Raw genomic sequence first — 13121 nt, 5'->3', positions numbered from 1 at the left:
CACAGGCATTTGCAGTGACTGTTGCACAGCAGCGCAGTAGTCATTCGTAGGACTATCAGAATATGCAGGCATGTATACCTCCTCCTCCACTATGACCCACCTGCGGAGACAGCTTGCTTAATGAGATACGTGATTGGTGAGATGGCAAAAGTGTCCACTACCTTGGGACGCTCTTATCCTCCCAGCTCTGCACTGGGCCTGACAACTACATGACACCTGTGAATGCTATGTACACGGTGTACAAGACCTGCGTGATGCCTTTATCCCTGATGGTCCCCCACCTGGCGGCTGCCAGTGCACCTGCCATGCAGGCACAGCTTCTCCCAGCCAGCAGACGACTGCCAAGGCATTCAGGACTGCAGAGATGTCTGCTGGTACCATGAGTGTTTTGGCAGCAATGTCACTTCTTGTCAAGCATTGTGTTCGTGGGTGCACCCAGTTGCTCCTTGATCTCACAGCATCTGTTCATACATGACCATGAAGACCCTTCCTCTTCCCACGGCAGGCCTAGTTAATACCGGATCTGACCTATCCATCTTTCCCTGCAAACTATTGTCCTTTTCCATCCCACCTTCCTGCTACTCCTCACTGCAGCCAGTGGCTCAGTCATCACCACCTATTGCTCCCACACTTGATCCATCAATTTAGGACTCGGTAGAGATTTCCCATGGACTTCCCACATTGCCGGCATCACAGTTCCTATCCTTTGCGCTCATTTTATTTTCCACTACGGCCTGCTCCTTGACCTGGCGAATTGTCACATTGTCAATGGCACATCCCGCTGTCACATCTTCTGCCAATCCTATAAAACCCGCCCACTTCACCATCAAACAGCTATCCTATTCTGGTCCATTTTTCGATCTCCTCACTGAATTCTCTCTCCTCGCCCACCCTTCCAACACCCCAGTGGGAAGCACATCATGACACGGTACATTACATAGCGACAAAACTGGGCCCTCTGTAGTGCTGCCCAAATTTGGTAGCGCTTCCTAGACCATGTTTTCCATGGAGCCCTGGGACACTATGTGCCTAAATGACATCTCTACTCTTGCGACCTCATAGTGCACTGCTGCCACCTTGAGAAGATATTCTCCTGCCTCCATAAGCCAGGCGTTCTAATTATTATTAACCTGGAGAAATGTGTTTTTGATGCTCTAGTGTTCGAATTTCTGGGACACACTATATCAGCTGTCGGTTCCCAACTGTTTGCCGAGAAGACCATCCAGACGATGGGCAGTTTTGAGCACACATAGTGGGACCTGTCTGATGCCATCCTTCTGGTCCACCCCCACCCTACTGCTCTGCTTGCATTGTCACTGACAGCAGCGAGTCTGCCTCAGGTGCTGTCCTCCAGCAACATGATGAGGAAACCCAGCAGCCACTGGCTCTCTGCTCAGCGAAGCTGTCCGACCCACAGTGAACGTGGGCCACATAAAACCACAAGCTTCTTGCTGTTTACGAGGCGGTCATATACTTCTGACCCTCGGTAGAAGGGAGTCCCTTCACTGTCTACACCGACAACCGCCTTCTTATGACAGGGTTTTATTGTAAGGAAGGTGCCCAGATATCCCCCCCCCCCACACACAGTCCCACTAGCAAGAGTATGTGGCAGAATTCATGACACATATGTGGCACATACTAGACACTGATAATCTCATCACTGACTGCCTCAGCTGCTCCTGTCCCTTACCTCCACTCTAAACTACAGGGTCCTGGCCCAAGTTCGGTCCTCTGACTCTCAAGTTGCCGAATGACCCAGAGATGGGCCTCATTCTCTAGTCACACAAAATTCTTGGCACTGACTTCCACATCTGGTGTGACCTGCTTACAGACCCCAAACACCAAGATGGCTTGGCAGACTATATCCGTCCCTACTTTTCCCTTGACGTCTGCAAACTAACATTTGACTACCTCTAAGACCTGTCTTGTCCTGCCATCCGCGTGTCCCTGGCTCTCATGCAGGTGTGCTTCTTGTGGCTCAGGATTCAGGAAGGATTGTATAAAACGGGTCCATGCCTCTCTCACCAAGGTAGGGTGTCATGTAGATGCTCTGAATGCTGCTTTCTCTCCTGCAGAACATCGGTTCTTCCAAATGCCACATCAACATCATAAGCACCCTTCAGAGGCTGTCTCAGTCCCAGACATCTCATTGGACCTCATTGCTAAGGCTTTTGCTGACAGATGGGTTGCACATTTCAGTTGCCCCCCACCACATAACTTAAACCATAGGTAGCAATTTACATGCTGCCTACTCAAAACACTTGCTGAGACTTACGGTACTTTAGTTCGTTTCTCTACAAGGTACTACCCTGCCATCAACAGCATAATGGAGAGATTTAACTGGATGTTAAAAGCCTCCCTTACTGTCACATGATCTGCTGCCCTGCCACTGGTTCTTCTAGGTTTGTGTGTGGTCCTCAAGGATGACTTGGTGGTGTCTGCTACAGAGATTATCTATGGGCTGAGGCTTGCAGTGCCGGGTGATTTTGTTGAGCCACAACCCTTGTCTACCACTACTTTCATTCCCACTTTTGTGGAGCAGCTGCACTACTGCATGGCCCAGTTATGCCTGATGCTCCCACAGCACCATGGCAAGTGCAGATAATTTGTCCACTGAGGCCTGCAGACATATTCACATGTCATGCTCCACATAAACACTGGCCAATCACCACTCCAACTACAGTACTTTGGTATTTGGCCAGCACTTGCGAGCCCAGGCACTGGGCCTCCCTGCTGTTCATCCCACCGCCACCTGTGCCAGAAGAGCTACCTGCAACACCAGTCACCCCGCCCCTGCAGGCAGATGCCCCACTCATGGCACATCATACTACCTCCACACTTTCAGCACTGGTGCACCCATTGCCCTCTCCGCAGCGCCATCTGCACCCTCTGGCGCACAACCACACAACATTACGTAGTTAGATCCTCCAGCAAGATATGACAACAGCAGCTAACAATGGCACCAATGCACGCCATTGCATGTTACAGCACCACTCAGTGTGCTGTTGCCTGTGCACAACTTGCCAGGGCACTAGCACACCAGCCCATTGCCCCCACAACCATGTCATTGTGCCACCATGCTGTTCATACCAACCAGCCATTGGCCACTGCTTCCCCTCGCTCCGATTGCCATTGAAGTGAGTCACTGCCCCTGTGCCAAATTTGCTGTGTCTGGGACGCCACACATGATGTCACCTACTCCACTGTCAGAACACTGCTGCAGACACCCATCATCACCAAGCGAGGTGGTGCAGCTGTTAGCACACTGGACTCACATTCAGGAGGACAACAGTTCAAACATGTGTCTGGCCATCCTGATTCAGGTTTTCCATGATTTCCCTCAGTTGCTTCAGGCAAATGCTGTTATGATTCCTTCGAAAGGGCCCAACCAACTTCCTTACCCATTCTTCCCTAATCTGATGGGACCGATGACCTCACTGTTTGGTCCCCTCCCCTGAATCAGCCAGCTTTCAAGCTTTCATTGTCGACCCTGGCTCCACCAGTGCTGTGTTGCCGTACACCCCAATCCACCTACTGATGCCAGGAGTAGCCCTTTGACCTACAACCTGTCGTTTACCTCTTTCAGGATGAAGGGTGATCTGTGTGGTGACACACCCAACACAATCCTCAATGTTTGCTCCTAACACTTATCTGTTCAAGCAGACAACACAAATGCAACAACGGAAGATGTCTGGGCATGCACCAAACCATTTGGGTGCAGCAAGCACCCTAGCACAGTATGGGTTCTCTGACTGGCCACCTCCTTGCGGCAGGTAAGTTTTTCTGGACAAAGAGTGTGGACAAAAGCCTTTACACCATGACCGACACTTTCTGGATGGAGCTGAGCAAGTGACACCTCAGATACCGTTGATGGGTGATCTGTGCAGTGTGTAATTACACAACAACAGAACCTAATGGTTTGCTGCACACTGCTCCCAGATAGGTGTACAAACGTAGAGAAAACCATGTACCAGTAAATCTGCTTTGTGTGACTACATGGCACGTGCATTGTAGGCTACTCACATTATCGTGGAGAACCAGTGGGTCAATCTCTTTTAAATAACTAGGCACCTGCTGCTACTTTACCCAGACAATTATCCCAGGTGCAACATTGGGCATCATTTCTCGATTACCACCAACATTAATACTATCCAGGATGGCAGTGTGGCACCCTCCAGAGCTTGCTAAAAGATTTACTGAGTATGTCCCTGTAGTATGGGAACTCTGCACCACTAGGCATGTATAGAGATAACTATTGTGCCCTTTCTTTAACAGTGACTAAGCATGCATTCAGCCCACTATGGCAGATGGACATCCACGCTATGAATCAATTTGATGCCACAATGATCAGAATATTGAATACCGTTTTCTTGTAAATTTTATGTAAACATGATCTCCATCTATTAATGCTTGGATCAAAATATTGTACCTCATGTTCTCCACATAGTTACGTAAGTTATATGTATATGTCCAATGTAACGTATGGGTTTTGTTTCTCCATCCTGAGAGAGTAAACTTTTAATGCATTCCAATTCCGGCTACATTAGTGTTGAGGTACACAAGGTCTGTTCAAAAAATTCTGGAACTTTGTCGACAACATTTTTGTGCTGTTACTTTATACTTATTGTGTGTGGTCTCCTTCAAAGTACTTTCCTACACAATTGATACACTCCTCCCAATGCTGTTTCCACTTCTGGAAGCAGTCCTGGTATGCCTCTTGCTGGATTGTGTGGAGCACTGTCTGCAAATTTTCTTTAATCATGCCTGTAATTGCAAATCCTTGTCCTTTCAACAGGGGTTTCAACTTTGGAAATAAAAAAGTCCGCAGGGACCAGGGCTGGAGAACTGTCTCATCACATTTCAGGCTACTTCCTTCTCACATTTTCTTGCAGGCATTGCAACATGTCCCAATAGTATCAACAATTAACAGTTTGTCCCTGTGGCACGAATTCATGATGAGCTAATTCTTTACAGTCAAAGAAAACTATAAAAGGCTTTGATATTTGACCTGACCTAATGGACATTTTTTAAAAAAAAAGAAAAAGAAAAAAGCTTGGAGAACCTCTCTGAACCCATTGTGAGGATTGAACCTTGGTCTCAGCATGATAACCATAAATTCATGTCTCATCACCATTTATGATTCTCTTAAGGAACATCTCATTGTAATTTGCACAGTCCAAAAGCTCTTAACAGATTGCGTCTCAAAGGTCTCTCTGATCCTGTCTCATGAGCCTTGGGATGAAGTTGGTGGCAACATGATGCTTTCCAAGATGCCATGTCAGGATTTCATGGCATGATCCAGTTGAAATGATAAATTCTTCTGTGATCTCCTCGACAGTCAGTCTTCGAATGGCATGCACAATTCCGTTGACGTTCCTGACATGAGCGTCATCGGTAGATGTCGAAGGGCTTCCTGGATGGGGTCATCTTTAACTTCCTTCTGGCCATTTTTAAACTGTGCAAACCATTCATAATACTGAGTGTAGCTTAAGCATTCATCACCATAGGCTTCTTGCATCATTTGGTATGTCTCTGTAAAGGTTTTCTTGAGTTTCATGCAAAATGTAATGCAGGTACATTGTTCCTCTAATTCTGCCATCTCGAAATTCGCAAACTGTGTAACACAATGTTCTACTCATTACGGCACTGAGTTACAAATTAAATAAGGGCTTGTGCAGGGATGCCAACCACATTTTGCTCCAACACACCACTGGCATGAAATTACAAATGTTCCTGAATTTTTTGAACAAACCTCGTATCTGAGGCGGACCCGACAGCACGACCATCGTGTCAACATATTGCTGTTGGCATTCTAGTATGTTAATTTGTTGTATAACGTCCCTGTAGTACGTACATTTCATTCCAATAAATGGACCATTTGCATATGAATGGATTTAAATTGTTTTCTCTTCTTCCATACCCCACGTCTGTCCCTTAGCAGCCACCTTATATGATAGTCGCCAGCAGTACAAGTGAGAAGTAAACAATTCTCACATCAGATAATGCCTCACCCAAAGAGTTTACATGTTGTTAGTAAGTTAACAGATCAGTTGAAAGCACTCCTCTGTATGGTCAGTTTTATAGGAAGTTTGCGTCAGAAGCAGTGTTGAGTATTAGTTTAGTGTTCAAGTTAGTTAATCTGGAAATGAGATGACACTGCATGACCAAAAAAGAAAAATAGTTTGATTCGAAAAAAGAAGCTCTAGTAAAAGCTTTTATATTAAAGCATTTGGAGTTTAATCCAACAATTTTATTTAGTTATAGATGTTTTGAGTATTGTCTTGGGTATGATAGGTTCGTGCACTGTATGTTGATGCATAATGAAAGGAACCATTGAATTAAGGACGTGAGTACGTATAAAGTTTAATTACTTACAGTTGGGGGAAGAGTCAATCATTTACACTGATCACAGTGTTTTATCCTTTCTGAGAGAAAGCAAATTACTGCATAGCAGATTGATGAGATTGGCACTTTCCTCACAGAATTTTAACTTTCATGTAAAAACTAGAGTAAAGGATGTGGTAATTGTGTACCAGATGCCAGCCCTAACCTTAAATTGGATTGAAATTGGTAAAAGAGATAGGCAAGCAGGGAAAGTTCATGATCTATTTCTTAAAGATGAAGAAGTATGAAACTGATATTAATTTTCTATTTTTTTTAAAAAAAGAACACAAGTTTTGCAAAACTTAAAGCATTCTCCAAAAAGGTGGACACAAAATACATGATGTAATCACAAACACAGAAATGACAACAACACCAAGAATTTCATAGTTGGAGGCTACATAAGTGACTATATTTTAGAAAATTTTGATACCATCATACCATGTGGCTGCTGTACATCCCACATAAATATAATGAAGCCCTTACGTGGTGTATACACTCACTGCCAGACAAGAAAATTTCTCATGCATATGAAATGGTATTAACTGAAAATATATGTGGGTTCCTTAAAAGGGTTTTCAAGAAGTGGGTTATTTCCCAGAAAGTAAAGGTTCCACTATGAAAGTACATACTCCCTGATATCCAATTATTCATTGTGGAATGCGCTGTTTTAGTGCCTGTGTACCTTTATGGTTCAATAATTAGAGGCCATAAAGGAATGATTTGGTGTCTGCAAGAGGGGATTGTTGCCCCCTTATGGAGCCTAGGGATATACGGTATAGACTTTTCTTTCATTACAAAATTCTCATGTATTTCTAGCACTGATTGTGTGCGAATTTACTACACTGCATATAGAGTATTGATGAGTATGGTGGGGAGGACAGTTGAATTATTTCTTATGATATTTTTGTTACTATGTTTATTAATGAGCTTAGATGATCAAGCTGAATTTTCAGATTTAGCATATGATTTAGTTAACAGTTAAATACAGAAAGTCAAAGTGAGACATCATCTACAGTGAACAAAGATTAGTCTATGGTTGAGGGACTCCACAGTGCACAAGCTGGAAACCCTTGTAGCGGAGACATGAAATGAGGTTGACTGTGTAGCAGGCTCACCTGCGGCATCAAACATTCCTATTAAGCATATAACGTCATAACTGAAACCTTGATGACTGATTAATAAAAACAGGTAGTCGGGATGATTTGATTTGAGTCTCGCCAGTGCTCTTTTATGTGACTCCTTCCTCTTGACATTTCATTTCCATTTGATTAACAAGCCATGGCAAAATACCCTTTATCGCTCTTTAACAACTTTCTTCGTGTCCTCCATTCTGAGTTGATACAAACCGAAAACTCACGTCCATACTTGGATATCTTACAATAGATGATGACAAACAATAACCAGTGCACAGAGCACATATTACAATCACAATACGACACCCATACAGTCCTTATCAACAAGCGGCACACAGCGAATACATGCAATTACCACGGTTAATGGTTTGACATAAACACAGTGAACTGTCAGATCTGACAAAAAAAGATGACACTGCGTATACTGTGACGTTAGCCATCTGTATCTAACTTGGCTTTGCTTGGATATCATGCTGTTTCTAGGGAATTATGCCATTTTCTTGGGTCATTGGTGGTTTCAGCACTGTCCTGTAGTTAAGGCTGAGGTGAACCTTAACAAAACAGAGCCGAAATTAGGTCCCCAGTCTTGCTTCTGGTGGTTGTTCTTACAGCTCCCACCAAGCTTATAAAGTCCCCAGCGTTTACGCGAAACTCACCCGCAGTAATGCAACTATGTCTGACACCTCTGGGTAATATATCGATAATCATACAAAGTTTAAAATGTGTAATTGGTATAAATAGCAATTAAACAAGGGCACCGCTCTTTTATTTGCTCTGCTTTTCTGCTCTTTTCTTTTTGCCATTGTGCTTGCCTCTCTCGGTTAGCTTGATACATGTTACGCAATTAATTCTGCGGATTCGATGAAATGATCATAGGAAATCCTTCTCGGACTTTTAGTTAATTATTTGCAACTGGAACTGTTATTAGAAACGAGAATACCATATGCGTGCATTTCAATATCGCGTGTTTCATATAGAGCATCTTTTGTCTTAAGCATTACGCGTGTTGACTAGGGTAAAGTTGACTTTTATTTCTTTAAAATACACTGTTAAAATCTGACCATATTTCACTAAAAAATCTATCCTTCCTTTACAAATTCAAATACATAATTTTGTGTGTTTTCTTAAATACGGAAGCATTTCTTTTGGTTATTATAGTGGCATGCAATTTCATGCGCCGTAGTCTTTTGTTGTGAAATACGATAGAACCTGCCATCATTTCAATATTGTGAAGTCCGATAATTAGGTTAATATTAATTTCCACAAGGGAACATATTTAAATTCATGGCCAGTAACAAATTTTACCAGGAGATTTGCTCTCCAAGCCAAAACTGTGGGCCGTTACTACTTTCAGAAGAAATTACATAACTTTGTGAAAGTTCAGAATTAAGTCAGTCATTTAAGGAAAGAAGCGCCAGTTTCTTTTAACGTTGCCAACATTGCTTTTCATTTTAATGTAAGAACAGTTCACATTCCGAAATTCTCTTCCATATTAATTGCAAATAAAATAATTAAATCCCAATTAACAGGCGTTGACGTGAAATTGGCGAACTCAAGATGAGGACTGCCAAGGAATAAACAATAAATGAAAGTTTATTGTGTATATAATTATTACAATAACTAATGTCTGCAACTCAGGAATATCAAGAGAGTGAAACAAGAAACGGAATAATAGAAGCAGTAACGCGATAAGAAAAAAAAAAATGGTTCAAATGGCTCTGAGCACTACGGGACTTAACATCTATGGTCATCAGTCCCCTAGAACTTAGAACTACTTAAACCTAACTAACCTAAGGACATCACACACATCCATGCCCGAGGCAGGATTCGAACCTGCGACCGTAGCAGTCGCGCGGCTCCGGACTGAGCGCCTAGAACCGTTAGACCACCGCGGCCGGCAACGCGATAAGAAATCGCAACTGTATGGTAAGGATAAACAGTTCAAGGCCAAATCTTGTGCTTCGTGTTAGAAAATAGATGAGCGTGAATTCCTTTCCTGTGTGAACTTATAAAATTATTTCGTGTGACTTTTAGATATTTATGTATGAAAGTTACGCGCGACAAGGTGGTGGAATTTATTATTGGATTCGCGTAATGGCTACGCTTGGTCAGATTGTTTAGCTTTGTAGGTAATTATTACATCTGAAAGTGATTTTTGGATGTGAAATATGTGTATGTGCGAAAGTGTATTTTTTATGTTTACGATTTTTGTCTGTACAACTCATGGATATGGGGAAAATAGGGAAGAATCCGACAGTTGAGGACGAGGGGAATGTTCGCGATTCGGAACTAAATACTGACGATCGGCAAATTTCGGACGTTGATGGAGAGCCTATAAATTATGCCGCAAGCAATGCTGATATGCCGGCCGAATAAGAAGGCAACATTGATTTACCAGCTCCTGCATCTGGTGCTTTGCCCAATTGTATAAGGGACTATCAGATCTTACACAGCAAAATTTCGCACACCATGCGCGAGAGCAGACCGCACAAGTTACGAGGTGCATTCAAGTTATAAGGCCTCCGATTTTTTTTTCTAATTAACTACTCACCCGAAATCGATGAAACTGGCGTTACATCTCGACGTAATCGCCCTGCAGACGTACACATTTTTCACAACACTAACGCCGTGATTCCATGGCAGCGGCGAAGGCTTCTTTAGGAGTGTGTTTTGACCACTGGAAAATCGCTGAGGCAATAGCAGCACGGCTGGTGAATGTGCGGCCACGGAGAGCGTCTTTCGTTGTTGGAAAAAGCCAAAAGTCACTAGGAGCCAGGTCAGGTGAGTAGGGAGCATGAGGAATCACTTCAAAGTTGTTATCACGAAGAAACTGTTGCGTAACGTTAGCTCGATGTGCGGGTGCGTTGTCTTGGTGAAACAGCACACGCGCAGCCCTTCCCGGACGTTTTTGTTGCAGTGTGGGAAGGAATTTGTTCTTCAAAACATTTTCGTAGGATGCACCTATTACCGTAGTGCCCTTTGGAACGCAATGGGTAAGGATTACGCCCTCGCTGTCCCAGAACATGGACACCATCATTTTTTCAGCACTGGCGGTTACCCGAAATTTTTTGGTGGCGGTGAATGTGTGTGCTTCCATTGAGCTGACTGGCGCTTTGTTTCTGGATTGAAAAATGGCATCCACGTCTCATTCATTGTCACAACCGACGAAAAGAAAGTCCCATTCATGCTGTCGTTGCGCGTCAACATTGCTTGGCAACATGCCACACGGGCAGCCATGTGGTCGTCCGTCAGCATTCGTGGCACCCACCTGGATGACACTTTTCGCATTTTCAGGTCGTCATCCAGGATTGTGTGCACAGAACCTACAGAAATGCCAACTCTGGAGGCGATCTGTTCAACAGTCATTCGGCGATCCCTCAAAACAATTCTCTCCACTTTCTCGATCATGTCGTCAGACCGGCTTGTGCGAGCCCGAGGTTGTTTCGGTTTGTTGTCACACGATGTTCTGCCTTCATTAAACTGTCGCACCCACGAACGCTCTTTCGACACATCCATAACTCCATCACCACATGTCTCCTTCAACTGTCGATGAATTTCAATTGGTTTCACACCACGCAAATTCAGAAAACGAATGATTGCACGCTGTTCAAGTAAGGAAAACGTCGCCATTTTAAGTATTTAAAACAGATCTCATTCTCGCCGCTGGCGGTAAAATTCCATCTGCCTTACGGTGCTGCCATCTCTGGGACGTATTGACAATGAACGCGGCTTCATTTTAAAACAATGCACATGTTTCTATCTCTTTCCAGTCCGGAGAAAAAAAATCGGAGGCCTTAGAACTTGAATGCACCTCGTAGTACGCGTATTAAGGACAAAATGAACGAAATTTTTAAGCAATTTGCAAATCAATAGAAGGAACAAATAAGCGGCGAAATTCAACACCAGATGAGTGTTAATTTCGAACGCTTAGACAAAAAGTTAAATGCACATTTTCTGCCGCTAAGTGAAGAGTATTCTACTAAAATGAGAAGAATAAATTCGAAGATAGAAACTGTAACTAATAACTTTGCTGAGTTACAACTTGCATGTAAAGACATACTCGAGTCGGAAAGGCAGTTGATCTCTGAAGAGAACGAAATAAAAGAAACGCAATCTGAACTGCAAAATACTGTACAACTGATCGCGCTGCAAAAGTGACCAGTTGAATGAAGAGTTCGTTATGCGGTTGCATGACAAAGATAAGGTTACCGAGTGCTTAACAGCATAAAGTAACAGAATTAATGACGACTACGTGAACTGGTTGCATCAAAAGGATTCAGAGGTTAACGAAGCGCTTAAGACTGAATTACACATCGTAATCAAAATTCTAGCGCTGAAGTGTTATCTCAACACAAGGGGTGCAAATGGTTCAAATGGCTCTGAGCACTATGGGACATAACTCCTGAGGTCATCAGTCCCCTAGAACTTAGAACTACTTAAACCTAAATAACCTAAGGACATCACAAACATCCATGCCGGAGGCAGGATTTGAACCTGCGACCGTAGCGGTCACGCGGTTCCACACTGTAGCGCCTAGAACCGCTCGGCCACCACGGCCGGCCAACACAAGGGAAATACTGATGTAAAAATAGAATTAGAACAAATACAACGATACTAAATCGTGATCTTCTTAAGCGGAAGCATGACGTGGAGGAAGAAGTAGACAAATTGCACCATGAGTTGTCAGCTGCAAGCAATAATGCAGGCTGAAGCCCAGCAATAGCGGCAACAAACAATCCGCATATGCATTTACCGTCTCCACAGTCGGATGGGTTGTACCGAGAAACACCGTCCAACACTTCGCACGGATGAGCGGTATTCATCGTGTGATACGGGAGCGGCAAAGGATTTGACGAACATCTTGTTGCAAGAGAGTTTGCTCAGGCCTCATCAATTTCAGGTGTACATCCCTGACAAGAAAGGGGGTCAACATCCTGTTGTTTTCATTACGAGTTTCGGAGGGAAATTGCCCAAATCCTGAACAGACACCCACAGAATACAATTTTTTGCCTCACACGTACAAGGCTGAGGTGCGCTGTGGACATCAGAAATTATGGAAAGAGGTGAAACATATGACCAATTCGAGAGAGTGTTTCTATCAAAGTACTGGTATCCAGGCCAGCGAGAGAGATTAAGAAATGAAGTGTGCTCATCTGAATTTTATACAGTAAACAAGCTACTCTTCGCAAGTACTTCCAGAAACATATGAATAAGACAAGATACTGGGATGATCCCATATCACTAAAAGATGTTATTCGAATTTTAAAGGAAAAATTACCTTTAAATTTAAGAGTAAAGCTATTGCAGGCTCCTGAAAATGACATCGAGCAGTTCATGTCTGTTGTTGACTCGACAGACTTGTTACATGAGGACACAAAGCCGTGGACTCAAGACAGTGGGCAAGCTAATAGTAAGGACAATGCGCACCAAAATCAGTTGTAATGGGAACCAGAACCGAAACCAAAACAGTAACGGTACTGGAAAAGAAATTAATCGAAACGTACCCAGCAAGGCTACGGAAATAAACATTTACAGGAAAGTGACAACCGACAGCACTTCGGAAAGAAAAGAAGGTATGATAATCGGTGTAATCCCAGTTATTGG

Source organism: Schistocerca americana, chromosome 4 (assembly GCF_021461395.2).
Source record: "Schistocerca americana isolate TAMUIC-IGC-003095 chromosome 4, iqSchAmer2.1, whole genome shotgun sequence".
NCBI classification, from domain to species: domain Eukaryota; kingdom Metazoa; phylum Arthropoda; class Insecta; order Orthoptera; family Acrididae; genus Schistocerca; species Schistocerca americana.
This window is presented reverse-complemented; position numbering follows the sequence as displayed.